Raw genomic sequence first — 23929 nt, forward strand, 5'->3', positions numbered from 1 at the left:
TGTTAAAGGTGATTTCCCACATGTGTCACTCCTTACCGCTCTTCCTCTCCCGGCCTAGCTCTCCACAGACGTCGCTCAGCCGTGGCACTGGTTCCGCTGTCCCTTTCGGTAGTCGACTGATCAGCTGCTCCAGCACCACCAGGTTGGCTACGGCTGCTGCGTCACATTCTGCTGCCAGCAGCCACAGCAGGCAGGAGCTGTTGGGCAAAGGCAAACAGACGGCCGAGCTCACCAAGTGTTAGCGAGCAGAAGAGCAGGTGGTGCTGCTCTGCACTGCGGCCAAACTGTTGCAAGATGGCACGTTTCAAGTCCTGATATCCCAGGAGGTTGGCGATGGGTAGTTGTTGGGCTGCCAGTTGCGCTTTTCCCGACAGCAGCAACAGCAGGCAGACCGCCCACTGGGACTCTGGCCATCCCGCTGCTTCTGCCGCATGCTCAAACAGCTCCACGAAAGCCTCCGGGTCATCCTCTGGCCCCAACTCGGCGAGCGTGAAGTGGGTCATGGCAGGGGCGACCGAGGTCGCGCCAGTGGAAGCCCCCTGGGGTATCAAGCTCCATAGCACCTGCCGATCCTCTGCTTGAGCTTGAAGGATGACCTTGAATCACTTCTCCTGTTCCTGGTGCAGCTCAAGCAGAGGTTGATGTTTCGTTTGGTGGATGCTGGCGAGGGACTTGATCAGCTCGGCAAAGGGTGAGGACTCCATGACAGCATAACTTCCTCCAAATTCCCGGGTTTCGACACCACTGTGACAAAGTCTCTGACTTTCTAAGCAAGGGCTGGTTAAATGTTCAACACAAGTCTTTATTTCACACACTTTTCAGTGTAACACAAATGGGTTTGCTTTTCAGCTTAACAAATGCACACACATAAGAACTCGGCTGTGTGCGTCCTTCTCCCCACTCTGGCGGTTTGGACTGCCTTTTTATCCCTCTCCAGCTCTCAGTGCAAAAAAAAACATCTGTTAGAGGTGATTTCCCACAGGTGTCAATCCTTACCGCTCTTCCTCTCCCGGCCTCGCTCTCCACAGACATCATTCGGCTATGCCCAGATCACCACAGTATTAAAATGAACAAGAACAGATGCAAATGAATAGTTTGATGTTAACAGCATTATGAAATGCAATTACTTTAATTAAAAAGTAAACAGTATATAGATGAAACATTTACAGTATTTTGTGGTGAAAATGTTACTTAGTGATATTGTATTTTGTACTAAGTCAATTGAAAATATGCTAAAATGTTTGCTATACCAGTTCTGTAAGTTTAGAAAATTTACCACTTATGTGTAAAAATGTAATGAAAACAAAGAAAAACCCTGTAATTTCATTGCAGTTTAAAAGCAATCAATATATCAAAGAACTGGGGATCTTTACTCTCTGAAAGACAAACAGACAGATAGACAAATATGACAGATGGACAGACAGACAGACAGAAGGATGCAAACACTATTGCAATTACTCTATAAAGTTCTAAACCTCCTATAACTTCATGGCATCAAACACAATTTGGTTGAAGTGTCTATATGCCAAAATATTAGCACATCCCGATACAACAATCTCAAGTTGGACAGTTTGTAGTCCCATGTCAGCTTTCCCCACAGTCTTCCCACATGAATATACAGGCTTGCTTGCCAGTGTTTACAATTTGAGAAGCGCTCATAAGTTAAAAGCTCATGTGCAAATCTGCTGGTTGGTATAAAACAAGCAAACCACTTTCCTACCACATACAATCTAAACAGGCACATGGTGCTACTTTTTGCCAGGAACATACAATTACTTGTAGTTTTCAGATCCAAGGACTTACTTTTTTTACACATTTTCTTTTCCTCTTTGAGAATCCTGTTCGGAGGAATAACCACATGTTGCATTGGAAGTGTCTTAAATGTGGTAATGGGAACACAGTAGATGAGAGTGTATGAACCATTAAAATTCCTTTGAGATCATATGGTTGTTATGCATGAGAGCAATATGGGTCATTGTCGGTTTTCCTTTGCAGATGCATGTTGTGAGTGTTAGACAAAACTGATTTTGTCAGTTTGTATAACAGCTCCAGTTTTAGTGTAACGAAAGCACTCCTACCTAAGTCTTTAACATCATAAATCATCTGGTACTGTGTTACCATGGGCATGAATGATACCTCACATCATGTAGCTTGATCAGGAGAGGTTTACTATTATTTTTTAAGCAGTCAAACTTACAATTTTTACAACCTGGTCTCATAGAATCTCATTAATATGCCTGCATTCTTGCTAAATTATATTATATATGTAACGTCTTGGTTACTGATGTAACCTCTGTTCCCTGATGGAGGGAACGAGACATTGTGTCGATGTAGTGACACTAGGGGTTCGATCTTGAGAGCCCCTGTCACCTTTGCTTAAAATAGAAAAGGCCAATGAAAACTGGCAAATGGAATTTGCATGCCACTCTCCACCCCCAGACATACGGGTATAAAAGAAGAAGACGTGCACCACTCATTCAGATTTATGCTGAGGAGCCGATAGAGAGTCTCGGCCATGTCAGCGGCTGGTTCAGCGGCGTGGCAGGAGGGACACAACGTCTCGTTCCCTCCATCAGGGAACAGAGGTTACATCAATAACCAAGACGTTCCCTGTCTGTCACTCACTAGATGTTGTGTCGATGTAGTGACACTTGGGGTTCCTGCAGAAAAGAGTGGACACGGGCAAGCTGCTGCGTGCCTCGCAGAGAGCGCTCAACCACGTCGTGATCTTCCAGCGAGTTAGGTAAGGCATCTCCCTAGTCCCGTTAAGGGTGGGAGGAGGAGGCACTTACCCAAGTAGGCTATCGGTGGTGCCTTTCCTGATTTGCTGTTAAGCAATTTCCCACGAGCACTTTCTAGAATAGCGCTGGGAAGTGTTCTTCCCTCTCCAGGAAGGAGAGCACTACGGAGACCACATCCTATCGGAGGGAGGTTAACATGTGGAGAATACCTCACATGGACTTACCAACGGGGTAAGTACTTCGTTTGCCATATTCACATATGGAATGATACCACCGGAGGACCCTATCTACAGAGAGGGTACGCAGCCACAGTGGCCAAGGCAGAGAAAGCTCTGGCGAGGGGAAACACAGGGTTCACCTAAGGGGAAACCGAACAGTGGAAACTCATAATACGGGATTACCAAGGGGGAATCACCACGCATGGAGCATTGAGCCCGAGCACACAGGCTCACCTGAAATGGGACATACCACGAGTACTGGGCCTGGTGTCAGTACTCCTCTGCCAAATTCGTCACCAAACAGTGCTTAAGAATTAAAGAGGTGTATGGGGTTCACCGGATACGGGGAACTGTTGTGGACAAAAAGGCACACATTATCACCTTTGAAAAAAGGGGAAAGGTGCAATGCAAGCAGTACACCCAACTGGCCACCCGCTCTACCTGCTGTTACCACGTAACACTCGGGTCAAAACCGGATCTATGCGTAGGTTATAAAACCTCGCAAAGGTATTGGGTGTAGCCCAACCCGCAGCTCTGTATATGTCTGCTAGAGAGGCCCCCCTTGCCAGTGCCCAGGAGGACGCAACACCTCTAGTGGAGTGCGTCCGGACTCCCAAGGGCCATGGCAAGTCCTGAGACTGGTATGCAAGAGAAATGGCATCCACAATCCAATGGGCTAGCCTCTGCATGGAGGCAGCTTTCCCCTTCTGCAGTCCTCCAAAACAGGCACCGCAGGGGAACGGCTCTGGCAAGAAGCAGACAGGGTGCGGGACCTTCCACGAATTCGTTAGCTCCTCGTGCACTTCCGGGAAGAAAGGCACCGGGGCGGGGCGCAGCCATGAGTCACGCTCCGAGCCCAGAAACCAATTATCCAGCCACGAACGCTCAGGGCAGGGTGGAGGGTTCAACTTCAGCCCGATATTCACTGCTGCCCGGACAAGCACTGCTGCCATCTCAGCATCCGCCTAATCCTGCGCTCTACCGCCCGTGGGCGGGAGCTCAGAAGATTCGTCCACTTCCAATAGCAGAAGCCCACCCTCTGATGCTGTGACCGAAAGCTCATCCTCATCGTGAGCCGCGAACGACACATTAAATCCACCCTGAAGCAGACCGCCAGTATCGCTCGACAGCTCTTCCGGATAGAACGAGTGTGCTGGGGGATGGGAGGTCCGCAGGGGTTATGCCGGCTAAAACACTCCGATATCCACATCCAGATCACCCGTGGTGCTTGCCGACCCGGCCGGCTGAGCATCAGCCCATCATTCTCGCAATGATCACATGAAAAATAATAACATGTTCTTTGCTGTTCTTGTTAAACACTTATTAGGACTACTACTAAACAATACTAAAAAGCGCTAACTGGCAGTCTATGCATCTTTGTGGGTAATTAATGTAAACACAGTTGGTTGTTTTAAGTGAATGTTAACAGGTGGGACAAAAAGCGGTTATGGTCAAAAGATCGGATTTGTGCATTAAGCCTAAATGCAGCCAACATTGAGACTTGGTGTGGGCTCTTTTGACTTAAGCAGTCACCAAGAACACCCAAGGAACTGTTCAGCAATGCCCTAGCAAACACTCAGTACACTCTAACAACCGCATATCAATGCACTGGCAATCACCCACAACACCCTAGCATTATGGTGGCAAGTTCTGCAGGAGCAAGCACCAAAAAGCTAGTCAACGCAACTGAAAATAAAATCAATGAGAAAGACATCATCATTACTCATTAAAAACCACATATCAGATAGTTGAAGCAATGTATGAAAGAAAGTGAGGGTACAATTTAATTGTCTATTTCCAGCCACATGAAAAAAAAAAAAAAACCTACTCCATTGTTGAGTAGTCACACAGGGACCTCAACTCCTGAAATAACAACCACACATATACTAGATCACATCAACAACACTCACTTCCAACTTCCACAAAGGATTTTGATTAGCTTTGACCTGTTTCAAGGATGTTTACAGAACAAATCCCAATTATTTGACATGCTCAATGATGTTTCAAATCATCAACAAGTTCACAAAAGTAGTTTGTTACCAACACAACCTTGCATTCAGATGCCACAGTATCAAAGCCATTTGAAATCACATTTGGAGAACAGGCGCAGTTTATTTTTGCCATCTGGCAAAAACTGAACTTTTGATACGACCAACAAAGTAAAAATGCAGCGAGACTGATGAAAGCCATTGCTCACAAAGAGTTCATCTGGATTTATACAATTTCCCAATTACGGTGGATAAAAGACTTGTGTGTGTGAGTGTGTGAATTATCAAGCTTTTAATGCATATGACAGGAACAAATGTTTCTTTTAAGTGTTAAAGGGATCGTTCAACCAACATGAAAATTGTGTCATCGTTTACTTGTCCTCATGTTATTCCAAACCGTCTTTCTTGCAAGGAACCAAAAGGAATTATCTAGCAGAATGTCCAAGCTGCACTTTTCCATACAATGAAAGTGACTGCCTTTTGTGTTCCACAAAAGAAAGTTTGAAACGACATGAGGGTGAGTAAATAATTACAGAATTTTCATATTTGGGTTAACTATCCCTTTAATTTAATCTAGGAAGTTTAATCTCTGTCAGATTCATCATTATAAGGAAGTAGTTGATTCAAACATTTTGTGGGATAATTGTTCACACTATGTCTATAATTTAGCACAACTCAACCCTCAAACTAACATTTTTATTATGTATTTCATGTAATTGATTTCAGTTGCAGTACACAACTGTGGCATGCTGGTCATAAACACGCACTACCTAAGACCACATACTATACATGCTGTAAAAATATTTTTCAACTTGTGATCTGTGTACGTTTTTGGCTACAAAGTATATATCTAAGGCTTTGTTCACAGTGCAGCTCACAAATCGTTTTTAAAATGTTTTAATTTTCAAGTCCAATCTTTAGGACTGACTATTCCCACAGTCATTTTGCAAGTGATTCGTTTGTTGAGAGAGCATAATCAATATCAAAGTGAGTCTGCATTAACAAAAAGATTTTAATTGGATTACAAACCACATATGGATGTGGTTTGGAACAGGATGGTAAACATCGGATTTCGTGTGTTTTTTTTTTTTTTGTTTGTTTTTTGCTGTTCAGACTACAAAAAACTAATGGATTTACTCCAAACAAATAACTGCTGCCTGCCTGAAAAAAAAAAAAAAAAGCCTAAGAACAAAAAACCTTTCAGAGTTTCAAAAGACTGTCCTCACAAATATCAGATCATTGTCTAATTGTCAAGCATTTTAATAACAAAGTGATTATTTACACTAGGTGTAAACAGCACCAGCCACACAGCATGGCTATTTGCACTCCAGTAGTCTGGTAGAAACAGAAATTGATGACAAACAGCACCCCTAGCATTGCTATGGGCGTGGGGTGTAATGACAGTGTGGACAGAGGTGGGTAGTAACACGCTACATCTACTCCATTACATTTACTTGAGTAACTTTTTGAAAAAAAAAATAAAAAATACTTTCAGAGTAGGTTTAAAAGTGAGTACTTTTTACTCTCACTCAAGTAAATTTCTAATGACATTTATTTACTTCTTTACAGTGGGTGGCGTTACTGTCGTTACATTACTGGGTTTAATTATAATTAATGTGTAATTTATTTATTTATTTTATTTTATTTTATTTTATTTTTTCTTTTTGGATTTTCTCCCCTTTTTCTCCCAATTTGGAATGCCCAATTCCCAATGTGCTTTTTAAGTCCTCGTGGTCACGTAGTGATTCGCCTCAGTCCAGGTGGCGGAGGATGAATCCCAGCTGCCTCCACGTCTGAGATCGTCAACCCACGCATCTTATCACATGGCTTGTTGAGCGCATTGCCACGGAGACATAGCGCGTGTGGAGGCATCCAAGCTCAACTCACCATGCACCCCACCGGAAACGAACCGAAACGAGGAGATAGGAGAGAAATTATGCACTGTCACGAGAGAAATTAATAGAACTCTGCTCTTTTTTACACATCACAGTGAAAGATGTGACAAATGTGACCCGCCTCTCACTCATAAAGTATCTCAGCAGCTATTTATTGAGGAATGAGCTGGAAGAGCTAAAGGATGGTGGTATGGCTGAGTTATTGAGCATTAATGAGAAAATAAGTGACCTCACAATGGCCACCGCTGACAATCCAGAAAAAAGGGTGGAGCCGGGGCACGTTGTAAGAGAAATGAACAGGGCCCAGAGATCAGTGAGAGAAACAAACACTATAACTGAGTCATTTCAGGCCATGCATATCAATACTGCTATTGCACATACCACAGCAGGGACGCAGGCGACATCAGATAGGGGGCTGATAGATCAGTCACAACCACCACAGAGACACAACACGCCAGTGATTTGGCATAAAGATTTCAAAATCTTGGACTTGATTGGTGAACTGGGCCAAAAGGACAGATTATCATTTTCTAGTCTGGCTCGTCAAATAGAAAGTGGGCTGAGCAAGGGGTATCCTGAACAGGAAATCATAGACTCAGTAATCAGATCCATTATGCCTGGGCTTCAACTGCATAGCTATCTTGAAGGGAAAGCTGGTTTAACTCTTCCTACACTGAGACGAATTCTCCGTTCCCATTATCAAGAAAAAAACGTGACTGAATTATACAAACAATTGACCACCGAGGGCCAGCGCAGCAAAGAGACCCCACAAAACTTCCTGATACGTGCTCTTGACCTGAGACAAAAAATTCTGTTTGCCTCACAAGAGGATGAATCTGGGCTGAAGTATGATCCTGTTTTAGTGCAAAACATGTTTCTGCATTCAGTCCTAAATGGGTTGCAAAACGACCATATTCAGAGCGACTTACAGCTGTATCCTTCTGACGCTGCGATTTCCGATGAAGTATTGCTGGAAAAACTAAATGTTGCTTGCTCTCATGAGGCGGAAAGACAGACAAAATGGAAAACAGAACGTCAGGCCGCTGTTAACGCCACACAGCTAGATGAGCCTATCCCTGAACAAAAATGTCAGCCTAAACAGTCAAAGCTCGATTTGATATCTCAGCTTAAAAATACTTAGTGATGACATTATGCCACTCAAAGAGACAGTTCAGCAGCCACCAGCCATTTCTAATCAATGCTTTGCCGTTAGCAATGAAGGGTTAGCAGTGACAGCGACACGCCGACATTCACGGGACATGTCACAGATCAGCCAGCTGCTGCCAGTGTGGGACCCAGGGCCAGGGCATCAAGTTCAGAGGTTGGAACCGTTCACACATACACAACAACAATATTGAATTCAATCACAACATCCGCGATTGGGTGCTGTATCACAGCAACAGTATACAACACCACAACCGCTCCATTCCTTGACACATTTTGCTCAACAACAGCAGCCCCAGCACCACCACATTCAAATACCCCCCCAAGCCAGTCAGTCACTATACCCAGTCACACGACAGTACCCTAATGAACGGCTGTCACAACCCCAACGCCTGTTTCAACAGCCTAGATGCCAGTGAGCTAGTCAATGTTTTCACTGCCAACAGAGGGGAGCCGTGGAGCTGTGCACCCATTGCTATTATTGCGGCAGCAGTGAACATTTTGCAGTGGGTTGCAGAGTACTGGGTACAAGAATCCAGAGGGATGTTCAGTTAAATGGGGATGGGTTGCTCCAGAGGGACAGGGAGTGACCCAAGAGACAAGCATGTCCCGACAATGCTCAACACAACAGTTAAGGAATGAACCACAACACTCTGTGCCTCATGACATAGACAGCATAATAACAGCCCAATGCCGAGTTAATCAGCACTCCCCAGTAACTCCCCTAGTTGGCAGGCAATGCCTGGTGGCCTGCTACTTGCAAGGGCATGAGACAGAGGCTTTATGGGACACAGGCTCCCAGGTGTGAATTATCGATGAGTATTGTAAAGACAAGTACATACCTGAAGACTGAGAGATATTTCCGAAGCCACGGAGACGCCCGAACACCTACATCTTGTGGTGGCCAGTGGTACCGACATACCATACAGAGGATGGGTTGAAGTGACATACAAGTTGGCCTCCCCAGCTGAGAGGGTGAAGGAATTAGTCATCCCTGTGCTTGTTCTGAAGGGTCAATAAATTCCTAAACCTATCATTGGATTTAATGCAATCGAGCAAGTGATTATACAAAAAGATACAGACAATTTGGATTAGGTACCTAATAGGCAGCTGTACCAAACCGTTGTAAGTGCCTTCCCCAACCTGAAAAGAGGCAAAGTGCATACCTTCATCAGTCTGGTAATGGCGGATGATGTTGGAGAGTATCCAGTGAGTACTGCAAAGGGACCTGTGAACATACCAAAACACACGATTATGCAGATACAGTGCCAAGTTAAAATGCCACATGTGAGACAAAACAGTGTGTTACTGTTTGAGCCATGCATCGACCCTCAACACCCTGAGGGCCTGGAACTGTTTGACACTCTGCTGGAGGTGAAAAAAGGTGCCTGCCCTTCAGTCACTTTGAGCGTGCAGAACAAGACAGACCACGATATTATCCTAGGAGGTAGAGTGGAGTTAGGGATAGTGCAACCAGTTAAGTCTGTCTTACCTGCGGCAATGATCTCTCCAAGGGGAACAGGATCTGTGACCCAGGTTAAGGTCAAAGTAACACCAAGGGAGACCAAGGAAGACAGTCTGTGGGACCCACCAGTCGACATAAGCCACCTAACTGCACAGTGACAGCAACAAGTGAAGCAGATGTTAAGGGAGGAGTGCCAGGCTTTCTCAAAATCCGATGACAATGTTGGTTGCGCAAAGGGACTACAAATGAGTCTTTCCTTGAACGACAGTACACCTGTATCTCGGACATACAATTTAGTTCCAAAGCCCTTGTACCAGGAGATGAAAGACTACCTACATGACTTAATTGCTCAAGGGTGGGTAGAAAAGTCCAACTCCTCTTATTCTTCGCCGATTGTATGTATCCAAAAAAAGGATGGCAGCCTCAGACTGTGTATAGATTACAGGGACCTCAATCGGAAGACAGTACCTGACTGCCAGCCGATTCCTCGAGTGCAGGATGTTTTAGATGGCCTGGGGGCAATTCTTGGTTCTACCTGCTCGACCAAGGGAAGGCGTACCACCAAGGCTTCATGACCCCAGAGAGCAGGCCGCTAACAGCATTCACAACTCCTTGGGGCCTATACGAATGGATTCGTATCCCCTTCGGCCTTATGAATGCACCAGCAGTGTTCCAGCGGTTCATGGAGAAATGCTTGGAGGGAATGAGAGACGAGATCTGCGTGCCATATCTGGACAACATCTTGGTCTTCACAAAGTCATTTGATGACCAAGTGAAGGCAGTGAGGAGAGTACTGAGGCAACTATGTACCCATGGGATTAAGCTAAAACCACGGAAATGTGACATGTTCAAGAATGAAAGTGAGATACCTGGGCAGAATTTTCTCTGCGGAGGGTAGTCGCATGGACCCAGCCCTCATGTTGTTCCAAACCCCTGTGACCTTCTGTATTCTGTGGAACACAAAATATGTTTGACAAAATATTAGGGACTGACAGTCTCAGTCACCATTCACTTTCAAAATACGGAGAAAAAAAAACACATTTACTGAAAGTAAATAGTGTCTCAGGCAAACATTCTGTCTAATATCTCCTTATTGTGTTGCATGGAAGAAAGAAAATCATACGGGTTTGGAACAACATGATGGTGAATGATGACAGAATTTCCATTATTCAATGTGTATTATGTAATGGAATATAGGGGAGTAAACTTCTATTATGTCATTTGTGAAAGTAATGAGTTACTCACTACTTGAGTACTCTTTTAATTGGATACTTTCTTACTCTTACTCAAGTAATTATTTATGTTAGTACTTTTACTTCTACTTGAGTAATTATTTTTTTTAAAGTAATTGTACTTTTACTTGAGTACAGTTTTTGGCTTCTCTACCCAGCTCTGAGGGTGGATGTGTTTTTTTTTTGTGCGGACGGCCCAGGTTTGATTCCGCCTTTTGTCATAATATTTCCCATCCTGTTTCCTGTCTCCACTATTAGGACATATTTTCTTTTAAAGGCGCACTCTGTATTTTTTAAAGCATGTTGTCTTGGATCTACAATGACACCTAGAGTCATTAACGCAGCATCATTTAAATGCAAAAGATTTCAGTTACCAATGTCATTGTAGAAATTCACCATTCACAGTCAGCCATGATTACGATAAATCTATGAGTGAAAGTGTCCAATAACAGGGCAGTTACTGAGATTAAGCGAGTAGTTATTGGCTGGTCATGTGATCATAACATGGCAGCCCCCATGAGGGGACCCTCTCTATGTAGATTTAAACATCTTTAATAAGGTAACTGATATGACACTGACTCTTCATCTCATGTGAGTGCTCATAATTTTTATACATATTATATGTTTCAAAATGACAATTAATTTCTTAAGAAGTACAACTTTTAAAAAGAGTAAAAAAATATTGAGTGCACCTTTTATGCTAGGTAATACATAAAAATTAATATAAAGGTTGATTTCCTTGCAGTGATTTGGTCACAGTGAAGGTCAGGGAGTTGAAAGAAAGGTTTGATCTGGATAAAATTAACCATGGTTTTACTATAGTAATATTGTAGTAACCATGTTTTGTTTTTGTTTTTTCCTTTTGCCTGAAGCCATAGTTTTAATGCAATTAACCATGGTGTTACCACAGTTAGCCTATATAGTGTTAATATAGTAACCATGTTTAATTTTGTGGTTACTATTATTTTACTACAAAACACCTTGGTGATACTATGGTTACTGTAGAAAAACCATGATTCATTTTTAAGGAAGGTTAAGGTTAGGTTTAGGGGTTGGTGTAGGATGTCTGTGGGACTCTAAACAAACACAAATAACGTGCTGTCGTGATGCCCCTATACTTTATAATTAGGGGTGCAAATAGTATTTAACACTATTTGCAATTAGCGCAAAGAAGATGCTTTTTGGAATCGCTACTTGCACTTAGTGTAAACTTAGCCTCTGCCTTTTAATAATTTCTCTAAAAGGTCAAATACAAGTCATCAGTTCAGAATGAATCATGGCTATTGACTCATAACCTCCACTTCAGCATGGTGTGATCTCTGTACAAGTGGTGAACATGGGAAAGAACATTGAGAGATTAGAGCACACAATGTGTTCACTTCTTAAACCTCAGCACATTAGGACTCTAAATCAAACTCCCCAAAGAGATACTCAGCATAAAGTCCAAGCTGTTTACACAGGGAGCAGCAGTGTATAAGACCACCTGCAAGTTTACAGAGCATATGAGAACTACTTGTTGATCAACCACCATAAACAATATGAGCATATTGTGCTATGTCAGTAGTTCCTCTTGAGCTGTTCAGTCATGACATACAATTTTATGCTAACCTGGAAGGCTGATTCACCACAAGTTCCCCGTGAATTTCAATTGGGGTTTTAGAATAGTGCTTTTGGATTAACTTAAATAAGGTCAGTGGTGTAGTCTAGGGCATACGCAGGCATACGCAATATGCCCACCTATCTTTCTTATGATTTTGCATATGCCCACCTGAAATAAGGGATGATACGTAAATTCACAGGATGCCCACCTCTTCAGACACTACTACACCACTGGTCTGTGGTTAACATTACTTAGAGAATTTCTTGTTTTGTTCTGCAAAATAAATTATACACATTCATATTTTCAACATCCATTTTGAAATCGTTGTGTGTTTTCAAAAGATAAGTTGCAAACAAGTTGCTACATATGGACTGCATCTACAATAAAAATGTGAGTGTATGCGTGCTCTTTCTCCTGAAATAATTTAAACATTTATATTTCATGTCCAATTAAACACTGTCGGTTTTACTTTAAAATAATGACTACATTAGGCTATCCCTTATATATTAAATATTATTAATAAAAAATAATAATAATTTAATATTAAGTTTACAAAAGGTGTCTGTAGATGTCTAAACTATTTCACTTTTAAGATGATTTTGGTCTAATGTTTCAAACAAATGGGCAAATTAAACAAAGGGTTAAACAGTAATTTACAGCATCAGAAAGGAAAACTGATGAGCTCAAGGCTACAGGATGAAAAGGTCTCTGTCACTGTCTCTGTATTCACACAAAGAAGACACTCAGAAGGAGTTCAGCTGTTTCTGTTTGCCACATTTCCTCAAAGATATGTAGCAAGCAGCTACAAAGCAGATATCACATGGACAAAGAACATCATTATTGAAATATCAACATAAAATATCATAACAAAGAAACGTACGTATTACTTGAGGGCACTCTCATGTTCACCAGCTTAGAACCCGAGACCAGAGTCTGAAATGAGACAAGGCTGGTAAACTTCATTGTCAAATATTTGAGTATTGTATGTGTACCCTTTACTTATTTTACACATTGTAAGAATGATTATGTCTTGGGAAAGATTGTGATGATTCAAACAGATTAGTGATAGTGATTTATGCCACAAAGCAAGGATCACATTTAATGTGAATCATTCAGCTCTGGAAGTATAGGCTGCACTTTGTAATTAATTAATTTATTTATTTGTTCCATATTGGACTGTAATGATATGCTTGAATTCCTTTTTTCCAGACACATAAGTGACTTGAAGAATTTTAAAGATTGCTTAAGGGGTCATGACATGAGGAATTACATTTTCTTTGATCTTTTCACATGTAAGATTTCATTGTACTTTAAAAACATACTACTGTTGAGTTTTAGAACTCAAAACTTCCTCCTCACTGCAAAAATAGCATTTGTTGAAACCATGGTGCCAAAACGACACATTCTCTAATTACTCCACATTGTTATGTCACACTGTGGTAAACATTTGCATCTGACCGCCTCCACAACAACACATCAATGACTACTTTACCTTAGGTGTGTTCGACTTGATCTGCATCTCGATTTACCGATCGGCGAGATTTGCCGTTTGCAGTCGTTGGACGAGTTGAAAAGAGAGCAGCCAAGTCGGACACTTTGCTCTTCCCATCATTTGCTGAATCTACATCAGTCACAGATCACGCAATGTTTGCAGATGAAATGTGATTTAGACTTTTTCTTGAACTTTACACAAAATATTCAGAAACATTATTCATTTGAAATGTGTATGTGCTGCTTAATACAGTGCCTGTTGGGTGTGCAAGTAGAAAGTACAATAAAAGCCTTTATTATTATAATACCGATAAAGGAGTCAGTATTTGTAATCATTTTGAATGTTTTTAATGAATAAACATAATACTACTATGACAAACATAATATAGTATCATATAAACATGATGTATGGTTATAAAAACACGGAGTTGTGAGAGTTTTCACTGAACTGGAGGTGTCAGAATAAACACAATGGTGATGACATACTACCACACTACTCTTATTTCTGCTATAGACTGACACAGCAGAAGTAGTAAGAGTAGTAAGTAAAGTATGCAATTGTGAATGCAGCCCGTGAAACATATGTAACCACTGTAACATTGTGAGTCTGGCCAATCGTGAATGAGCAGTTTCGTCATCAGTGCTTGTGCAGCTCCTCTAGATTCAAGTCAGACAAAATTTCGAAACGACATGCACTGCTTCAAGTCCAGCGCCGATCGGTCTGTGCAGTGCTGCATGAAGTCGAACACACCTATTATTACTTCCGTAGCCCCGCCCAGAAGTGGTGAGCAGTGAGATGGCAAGGAGAGAGCAGGTCAATCAAGAGCAGAGAGCCAATCATAACAGTGGGTGTTTACTGTCAAGTCTTAAAGGAGAAGCAGCACCAAAACCCAGAGTTTCTGAAAGAGGGTTAGAAGGCAATGCGACTTGCCTAACTAAATTTTTCAGTAGCAACAGTAGATCAGTAGTTCAGATATTTTCACAACAATGTAGCTTTTCCAGTAATAAGCAACTTTTCCCAATTACTAGCATTGTAGCAATACAAAAACATTATTTTAATCGCTGTTTTTAATATTATTGCACACACAACAATGAAGCCTAGCAAGCCGAGGCAGCAAACACACTAACCAAAACCGTCCTCATCTTAAATATAGCGTCCAAAACATTTAAGTTAATTGGTTTTATCGGACGGATCATATAAATTAACCTCATACAAATAAACAATTAATCGATTCACTTATTTGTAGCCCTGGAAACACAAATCATTTCAGGAAATCGGTTCGTTCGGATGGTTCATGTAAATGAACCTGTTACTGTAAATAAACGATTCACCAGTTTACATTTGTAGCATTGGGAAATTCAATTCATTTTAGTGAATCGGTTCGTTCAAACGGTTTGATTGATTCACTTCTGTTTATCACTGGATTTTTGGCTAATTATAAAAAACTGCTTGTTTTATAGTTGTATTAGTTGTATTAGTTGTATTACTAAAAATTTGATCATGTTCAATGTTCTATTTAGTATAAGTTGTGTTTACTACCCTATACATTTTTGTGTTTATGCTCAATTTATTGTCACCCTAATTGTTTAAATGTTACCCTAAATGAGATCTGTATTGGTTTGTGCCAGATTGTTTTTGTGACACTACCACACACAAATGTTTAAATGTGGTGGTAAAAACGCAATTATTTTGTACCTCTGGTTCAGCAGTGATTGCATTTCTTCTAAACCTAGAGGACACCCAAGTTGATGCAAGCTTTTAAAATGGTCACACTCTGTATCATATCCCAAAACAAGCCATGGACCATAGGGGATAGAGCTAGATGTCAGAAAGCCTGTATTAAAAACAGCTTTGCTTAGAAAGTAAATCCAGACTGTGGGTGGAGGCCCAGACTTGCCCAGGGCAAGTAGCTGCAACTTAACAACTCATTCCTGAATGAAAAGCATAAACCTTGAAAAAATCTTGAAAAAAAAGCATGTTCTTCATTCTGAATATGATGAGGATGGTTAAGATGTTATTGAGATGATTGTACATATTTCTACATTACTGCACTAGCCCCTGTGAGTAGAAATTATCTTATATCTAGCATCTAAAAATGCATGTAGCTAGTTTATTTCCATTTTAGGCCATTTTCAGTGTGTTGTCAGATACTTATTTTAGCATAAAATAAATTCCATACAATGCAACTGTTAGATTAATAAGAGCAAAGCTATTCATTTAAACCAATGCAACAAGGATGTGATCAATTTTTTTCTTTTTTTTTTTTTTTTGATTCTTCAACATAACACAAAATAAAGCATAATACAAATTAACAGAATCAACAATTATCCCTTTTTAACCCCCATTATTTCCCTACCCCCCTCCCAATCCCAAATCCCAAATATCAACAAATATCTCTGTGGTCAAGCCTGAGTTACAAAGGTGTAAACACACACACACACAAAAAATAAAAATAATAACTGAGAGAAGAATTTATTAATTTATTTTTATTTTTTTTTTTTAATAACTAAAAATATAAAAGCAACAAAGAGAGAAAAAGAGAAAAGAAAAAATCCACAAAGGATACAATTAACACTTTCTACCACAAACATGTTTCTTTCCACATGATCCTCACTAAGAGCCTTCCAGGAAGGTCAAATTGGTCTCATTTTTTACCATATGTATCTAATCGGCCAAGCTGTTTATATGACATCTTTTCGAATGCCACCACCCTGCCTAATTCGGTGAACCATTCTTGAAATGAGGGAGCACCTTTTGTACTATGGAATGAATATAGTATCAAAATTATTCACAAATGCGTAGATGTCATACATGAATCTTACTATCCACACACAAATGCCTTTCAACTTGTGTCTGTGAAATTCCGAATTAAATGAATGTGCACCTAGTTGTATATATAGAGACATATTTGTGAATTAAAATGTTCCCTTTTGTATAAATTTAACACAATTTGTGTGTCTAACCAAAGGAATACGTTCCAAATTAAACACAAAATGGCCTTGTGAAGCATTGAACGTGCATTTGTGGATCAAGTGACACACGTGCATTCATTGATATGTTTTTGTGTCTATTCTGTTTTATTTCTTTGAATTTTGAGACTTTTGTTTAGCTGTTTTTACCATAGCCGACCCACACACAAACAACTACCAATGAATAAGTCATAAATTCATCCATAAGTGTGGGCACATCTACCCACCAATTTGGGAAAAATTCACAAATGTGTGTTATTAGCCTTAAACAAATGTCTTTTTACTTGTGTCTGTGTAATGTCATAAAATTTCATTTCACTTCCAGCACCTGTACAATCAGCACTGGTGCCCCCCAGGGATGTGTGCTCTCCCCACTACTCTTCTCCCTCTACACTAATGACTGCATCGCCAAGGAGCCCTCTGTCAAGCTCCTGAAGTTTGCAGATGACACCACTGTCATCGGCCTCATCCGAGATGACGATGAGTCTGCATACAGAAGGGAGGTTAAACAGCTGGCTGTCTGGTGCAGTCAAAACAACCTTGAGCTGAACATGCTCAAAACGGTTTAGATGATTGTGAACTTTAGGAGGAACCCCCCAACACTGTCCCCCTTACCATTCTAAACAGCACTGTGGCAGCAGTGGAGTCATTCAGGTTCCTGGGCACTACCATCTCACAGGACCTGAAGTGGGAGACCCACATTGACTCCATTGTGAAAAAGGCCCAGCAGAGGTTGTACTTCCTTCGCCAGTTAAGGAAGTTCAACCTGCCACAGGCGCTGCTGATACAGTTCTACTCAGCAGTCACTGAATCTGTCCTCTGCATTTCTATAACTGTCTGGTTTGGTTCAGCTATGAAATCGGATATCAGAAGACTACAAAGGACAGTTCGGACTGCTGAGAGGATTATTGGTTGCCCCCTGCCCTCCCTTCAAGAACTATACACTTCCAGAGTGAGGAAAAAGGCTGGAAAAATCACTCTGGACCCCGCTCACCCTGCCCACTACCTTTTTGAACTGTTGCCTTCTGGCCGACGCTTCAGAGCTCTGAGCACCAGAACCGTTAGGCACAGGAACAGTTTTTTCCCCCAGGCTATCCATCTCATGAACAGTTAAAACTGCCCCATTGAGCAATAATTAATGTGAAATATACAGCATAGTCTTTTTATATTATCCAACACATCCTACCTCTTCTGCCATTACATTCCCTTGCACTGTATATAACCGATTTGTATTTAGATTTGCACTACATATGTGTATGTGTGTATGCATGTATGTATATGTATGTATATATATTCATATATATGTATATGTGTATGTATGTGTAAATGTATGTATGTATATATATATGTGTGTGTGTGTGTGTGTGTGTGTGTATGTATATATGTATGTGTATGTATGTGTGTGTGTGTGCGTGTGTGTTTATACATATATATATATATATATATATATATATATATATATATATATATATATATATATATACATACATACATTTTAATTTATTACAGCTGACATTTACGTGAGCAAACAAGGTTTGAACATCAACCGTGACTAGATCAAATTGAAGTTCACAGCTTTTTAACACTTCTGTGTACAAATTTGAAGGCTGCTTATTGGATCAATACAAGTAAACGTCATATTATGCGACTATGCATTACTTAAGTCTTGCCTTAAGAGCAGGTGGTGCAACCAAATTAAGCACCGACTTACAAACTAACTAGTTTTTATTCACAAATATGTCTATTTGTACAAATAGCTGCACATTCATTTAATAATAAATTCCACAGACTCAAGTAAAAAGACATTATTTAAGGCTAATAACACACATTTGTGAAGTTTTCCCAAATTGATGGGTAGATGTGCCCACATTTATGGATGAATTTAGGACTTATTCATTGGTAGTTGTTTGTGTGTGGTCCGGCCATGCTAAAAAAAGTCTCAAAATTCAAAGAAATAAAACAGAATAGACACAAAAACATATCAATAAATGCATGCGTGTCACTTGATCCACACATGCACATTCAGTGCTTCATCAGGCCATTTTGTGTTTAATTTGGAACGTCAAATTCCGCAAATTGTGTTACATTTATATAAAAGGGAACATTTGTATTCACAAATATGTCTGTATTTGTACAAATAGGTGCACATTCATTTAAATCAGAATTTCACTGACACAGGTTGAAAGGCATTTGTTTGTGGATAGTAAGATGCATGTATGACATTTATCGAATTGATGGATAAGTGTTTACGCATTTGTGAATAATTTCAATACTATATTCATCCCATATTTGACTTCCATCCTCTAATTTGTTTGCCAATCATTACACTAGTTTGGACCCAGATTTTTGTATATATGTCACCTAGTTTAAGAACCTCCCCATCACCCAATATACATAGTCTGGGGCAGAACGCAATTTGAGTATCTAAAATTCTGGTCTCTTACCCAGAATTCTTGAATCTTAGCGCAGAACCACAGAGCATGGGCCATGTCTCCATCCTCCAACTGACATCACCAACAAATAGGTGTGTCATTCAAAACCAAGCCTAACCGAGGGAGTCCAGTAGAGACTATGCAATATCTTAAACTGAATAAGCCGTACCCTTGCATCCCTGGACATAGTTTTTAAAAAAAAATTCCCACTCCCCATCCTCCAATTTCAAGTTCAAATCTCTTTCCGATAACATCTTAAGAGCTGTAATGGTTCCATTACAAAGACTCTGAATCAACGAGGAATGATACACTGATGCTTCATGCCCCTTTCCAAAGGCTGTGAGCACCATACAAAGAGTGTCTGCAGCTTTAGGGGGCTGTGTACTACCACCAAAAATAGTACAAAGTAACTGGCACAACTGTAAATACCTGAAAAATGCTGTGTTATATTTTCAAATGATCTCAAAGCTCCATTTTCATAAAGGTCACCAAGAGTAGCAACACCCCTCTCGATTTATTCTTTCCAGCAAAAGGGGGACTTGTTAATACATAATTTGGAGTTCAGCCATATACTTGAGGATACTTTAGGTAAGTATCAAGATTGAACATACGGGAAACCTTTGTTCACACTGAATGTAAGTGAAATAATAGGGTGCATTTTTACTTCTCTTGGCAATTTAATATAAAGACTTTGCAGTGGTGAGATTGGGGCAAGAACCTCTTGTTCAAAGTTGTACCAGGGAGGGGCTCTCTCTGGTGGAAGAGACCAATGGGCCAGATGTCTAAGATTAAAAGCATAGTAATAAAACAAAATTTTGTGGCGGCCTAAACCTCCTTTGTCAATTGGTCTACAACCCTAATTCCGAAAAAGTATGAAAAATGCTAATAAAAACAAAAAGGAGTGATTTGTAAATTATATTCACCCTTTGCTATATTGAAAGCACTACAACTACACATTATATGATGTTTTTCCTTGTGAATTTCCTTGTTTTTAGAAAATGTACAGTAATTTCAAATCAGATGATTGCAATACGCTCCAAAAAAGTTGAGATGGGGGCAATTTAAGACTAATAACAATTTGACGAGTTGAAATAACAAGGCGATGTGAAACAGGAGATGTTAAACAGGTGAGGCAATCATGTCATAGTATATAAGGAGCCTCCAAAAACAGCCTAGCTCTTCAAGAGCAAGGATCATTTGAGACTTGTCAATTTGCCAACAGATGCTTCAGCAAACAATCCAGCACTTTGAGAACAATGTTCCCCAAAGACAAATTGGAAGGTTTAAATCTCGGTGCGTAAAGGGCAAGACTAAAATCATTTCTGAATGCGTGTGATCTCTAATCCCTCAGACGTTACTGTCTTAAAAAACGGCATTCGTCTGTAATGGATATCATGAACATGGGCTTGGGATAACTTTAGTAAACCTTTGTTAGTCAACACCACTCGCCACTGCATCCACAAATGCAAGTTAAGACTTTACTATGCAAAGCAGAAGCCCTACATCTCCGCTCCAAAGAGGAAAAGGGCCATCCAAGCTGTTATTAGCATCAGGTCCAAAAGCCAGTGTCTGTATGGGCCATGGGTGTGTCAGTGCCCATGGGTAACTCGCACATCTGTGAGAACACCATGAATGCAGACAGATATGTACAAATTTTGGAGCAACGTATACTGCCATCCAGCACCGTATTTTCCAGGGACAAACCTGCATTTTCAAGCAGGACAACTTCAAACCACATACTGCCCGGATTTCAAGTGCATGGCTGTAAGCAGAGAGTGCGGGTGCTAGATTGGCCTGCCTGCAGTCCTGACCTTCTCCAATTGAGAATGTGTGGCGCATTATGAAGCGCACCATATGACACCATTGTGCAGCTAAAGACCTACATAATTGGTGACTGGGGGTAAATTCCACTTTCTAAACTTAACACACTTGTGTCTTCAGTGCCAAAATGCTTAAGTGTTATTAGACAAAATGGTGATGTTTCACAGTGGCAAACACTCGACTGTCCCTACTTTTTTTGGAGCGTGTTGCAATCATCTGATTTGAAATTACTATACATTTTCAAAAAACAATGAAATTAACAAGGAAAAACATCATATAATGTTTAGTTGAAGTGCTTTCAATATAGCAAAGGGTGAATATAATTTACAAATCAAATTTACAAATTTACTTTTTGTTTTTATTAGCATTTTTCATACTGTTCCAACTTTTTCGGAATTAGGGTTGTATGTAAATGCAACCGAGGTCATTTACTATTCCAAATAAAAGAGTTAGATATTCTATCAAACTGTTTAAAATAAGAAACCTTTGGGGATGCAATTAATTTTTATAACAATGATCTTCCCAACCATAGACAAATGAAGTGAAGCCCACCTATCAACATCACATGAGAACTTTTTCATTAATGGGTCAAAAAAAACTAAATCTCTCAAATTTGCTGGAAATAAAATGCCTAAATACTAGGATGTGATCATTTGAGCAAGAGTTTATTATAATTAAGCCCTTAAATGGATGGGTGTTTCGCCAAACATTATCACATACTCAGGTCTTTAGCGACCTGGCACGGATATCCATCATGGATCTACAAAATGCCCAGATAGTGTCAAATATTGGTTAGAAAATAAATTAATAGAACAAATTCTGATATATTTTGAAGTTTTATTTTTCATGTATCAAAGATATGATGCAACAACTATAGAACAAGATTAATTACTTCCACACAGAAATTTCATGATAAGCAACTGGCTGTCAAACACATATTAAGCTACACCTAACACATCAGCTACACATACTGTAAGTTACACATATGTATTTTCTCAGGTACTTTTTGAGTCTAAATAGATGCACAACTTACAGAACTGCAGTAGGAGTACACCCAAATGTCAATAGCCAAATCATATATGTTCATCTGTTACACTTGCTATAGTTTACTTCCACATTGCTTCTTTGTCATACAGCAATGTCAAATGTCAATCACTGAAACATCAGTGCCATACTGAGTAAGAAATAGCATGTTTAAAGTGTGTGTGTACAAGCATATGCAATATTGATAATTTAACATTATCACACAAAAAATCTATGTGATGAAATAAATAACAATAAGTAATAGTAAACTTGTATAGATACCATTAAACTATGATTTATGGAAGCAAAAAATAAAGGGACACTATTACATAGCTCGGGTCTTTAATGATCCTATTCACTTTTGGTAATCAAGCATATTTTTTTTTTTACACTACTCAGAAGAAAAAAGGTTGAGTAAATACTAAAGAGGTGTGTGCATTATTCCAAAAAGGGGCAAAATGAGGTCCCGGGTCACTAAAGAGTTAAAGACCCCTGATATATAAATATGAGTTTTTGTGGATTTTATGTCATTTTTATTTGTTTAGCACCTTTCACAACACACATCGTTTCAAAGCAGCTTTACAAAAAATCATGCATTAACAGAAAATGAAACTGTAATATCTATAATGTCTTAGAGTTATCATTGTGTAGTTTGATAAAATACAATCATGAAATGTGTTTAAAAATAAGTAATTAAAAAAATAATTGTATTTAGAAACCCAGTGAGCAAACACAAAACACCATAAGATGTTGGTTAATGGAGAAAAATAACCTTAGGATAAACAAGTCTCACTGTGGGGCCAGTTCCCCTCTGGCTAACATCATGAATATAATGCCAATATTACTTAATTATGTACAGTGCATCCGGAAAGTATTCACAGCGCTTCACTTTTTCCACATTTTGTTATGTTACAGCCTTATTCCAAAATGGATTAAATTCATTATTTTCCTCAAAATTCTACAAACAATACCCCATAATGACAACGTGAAAGAAGTTTGTTTGAAATCTTTGCAAATTTATAAAAAATAAAAAAAATAAATAAAAAAGAAATCACATGTACATAAGTATTCACAGCCTTTGCCATGACACTCAAAATTGAGCTCAGGTGCATCCTGTTTCCACTGATCATCCTTGAGATGTTTCTACAACTTGATTGGAGTCCACCTGTGGTAAATTCAGTTGATTGGACATGATTTGGAAAGGCACACACCTGTCTATATAAAGGTCCCACAGTTAACAGTGCATGTCAGAGCACAAACCAAGCCATGAAGTCCAAGGAATTTTCTGTAGACCTCCGAGACATGATTGTATCGAGGCACAGATCTGGGGAAGGGTACAGAAATATTTCTGCAGCATTGAAGGTTCCAATGAGCACAGTGGCCTCCATCATCCGTAAATGGAAGAAGTTTGGAACCACCAGGACTCTTCCTAGAGCTGGCCGCCTGGCCAAACCGAGCGATCGGGGGGAGAAGGGCCTTAGTCAGGGAGGTGACCAAGAACCTGATAGTCACTCTGACAGAGCTCCAGCATTTCTCTGTGGAGAGAGGAGAACCTTCCAGAAGAACAACCATCTCTGCAGCACTCCACCAATCAGGTCTGTGTGGTAGAGTGGCCAGACGGAAGCCACTCCTCAGTAAAAGGCACATGACAGCCCGCCTGGAGTTTGCCAAAAGGCACCTGAAGGACTCTCAGACCATGAGAAACAAAATTCTCTGGTCTGATGAAACAAAGATTGAACTCTTTGGCCTGAATGGCAAGCGTCATGTCTGGAGGAAACCAGGCACCGCTCATCACCTGGCCAATACCATCCTTACAGTGAAGCATGGTGGTGGCAGCATCATGCTGTGGGGTTGTTTTTCAGCGGCAGGAACTGGGAGACTAGTCAGGA

Source organism: Myxocyprinus asiaticus, chromosome 25 (genome assembly GCF_019703515.2).
Source record: "Myxocyprinus asiaticus isolate MX2 ecotype Aquarium Trade chromosome 25, UBuf_Myxa_2, whole genome shotgun sequence".
Classification (NCBI taxonomy): Eukaryota; Metazoa; Chordata; class Actinopteri; order Cypriniformes; family Catostomidae; genus Myxocyprinus; species Myxocyprinus asiaticus.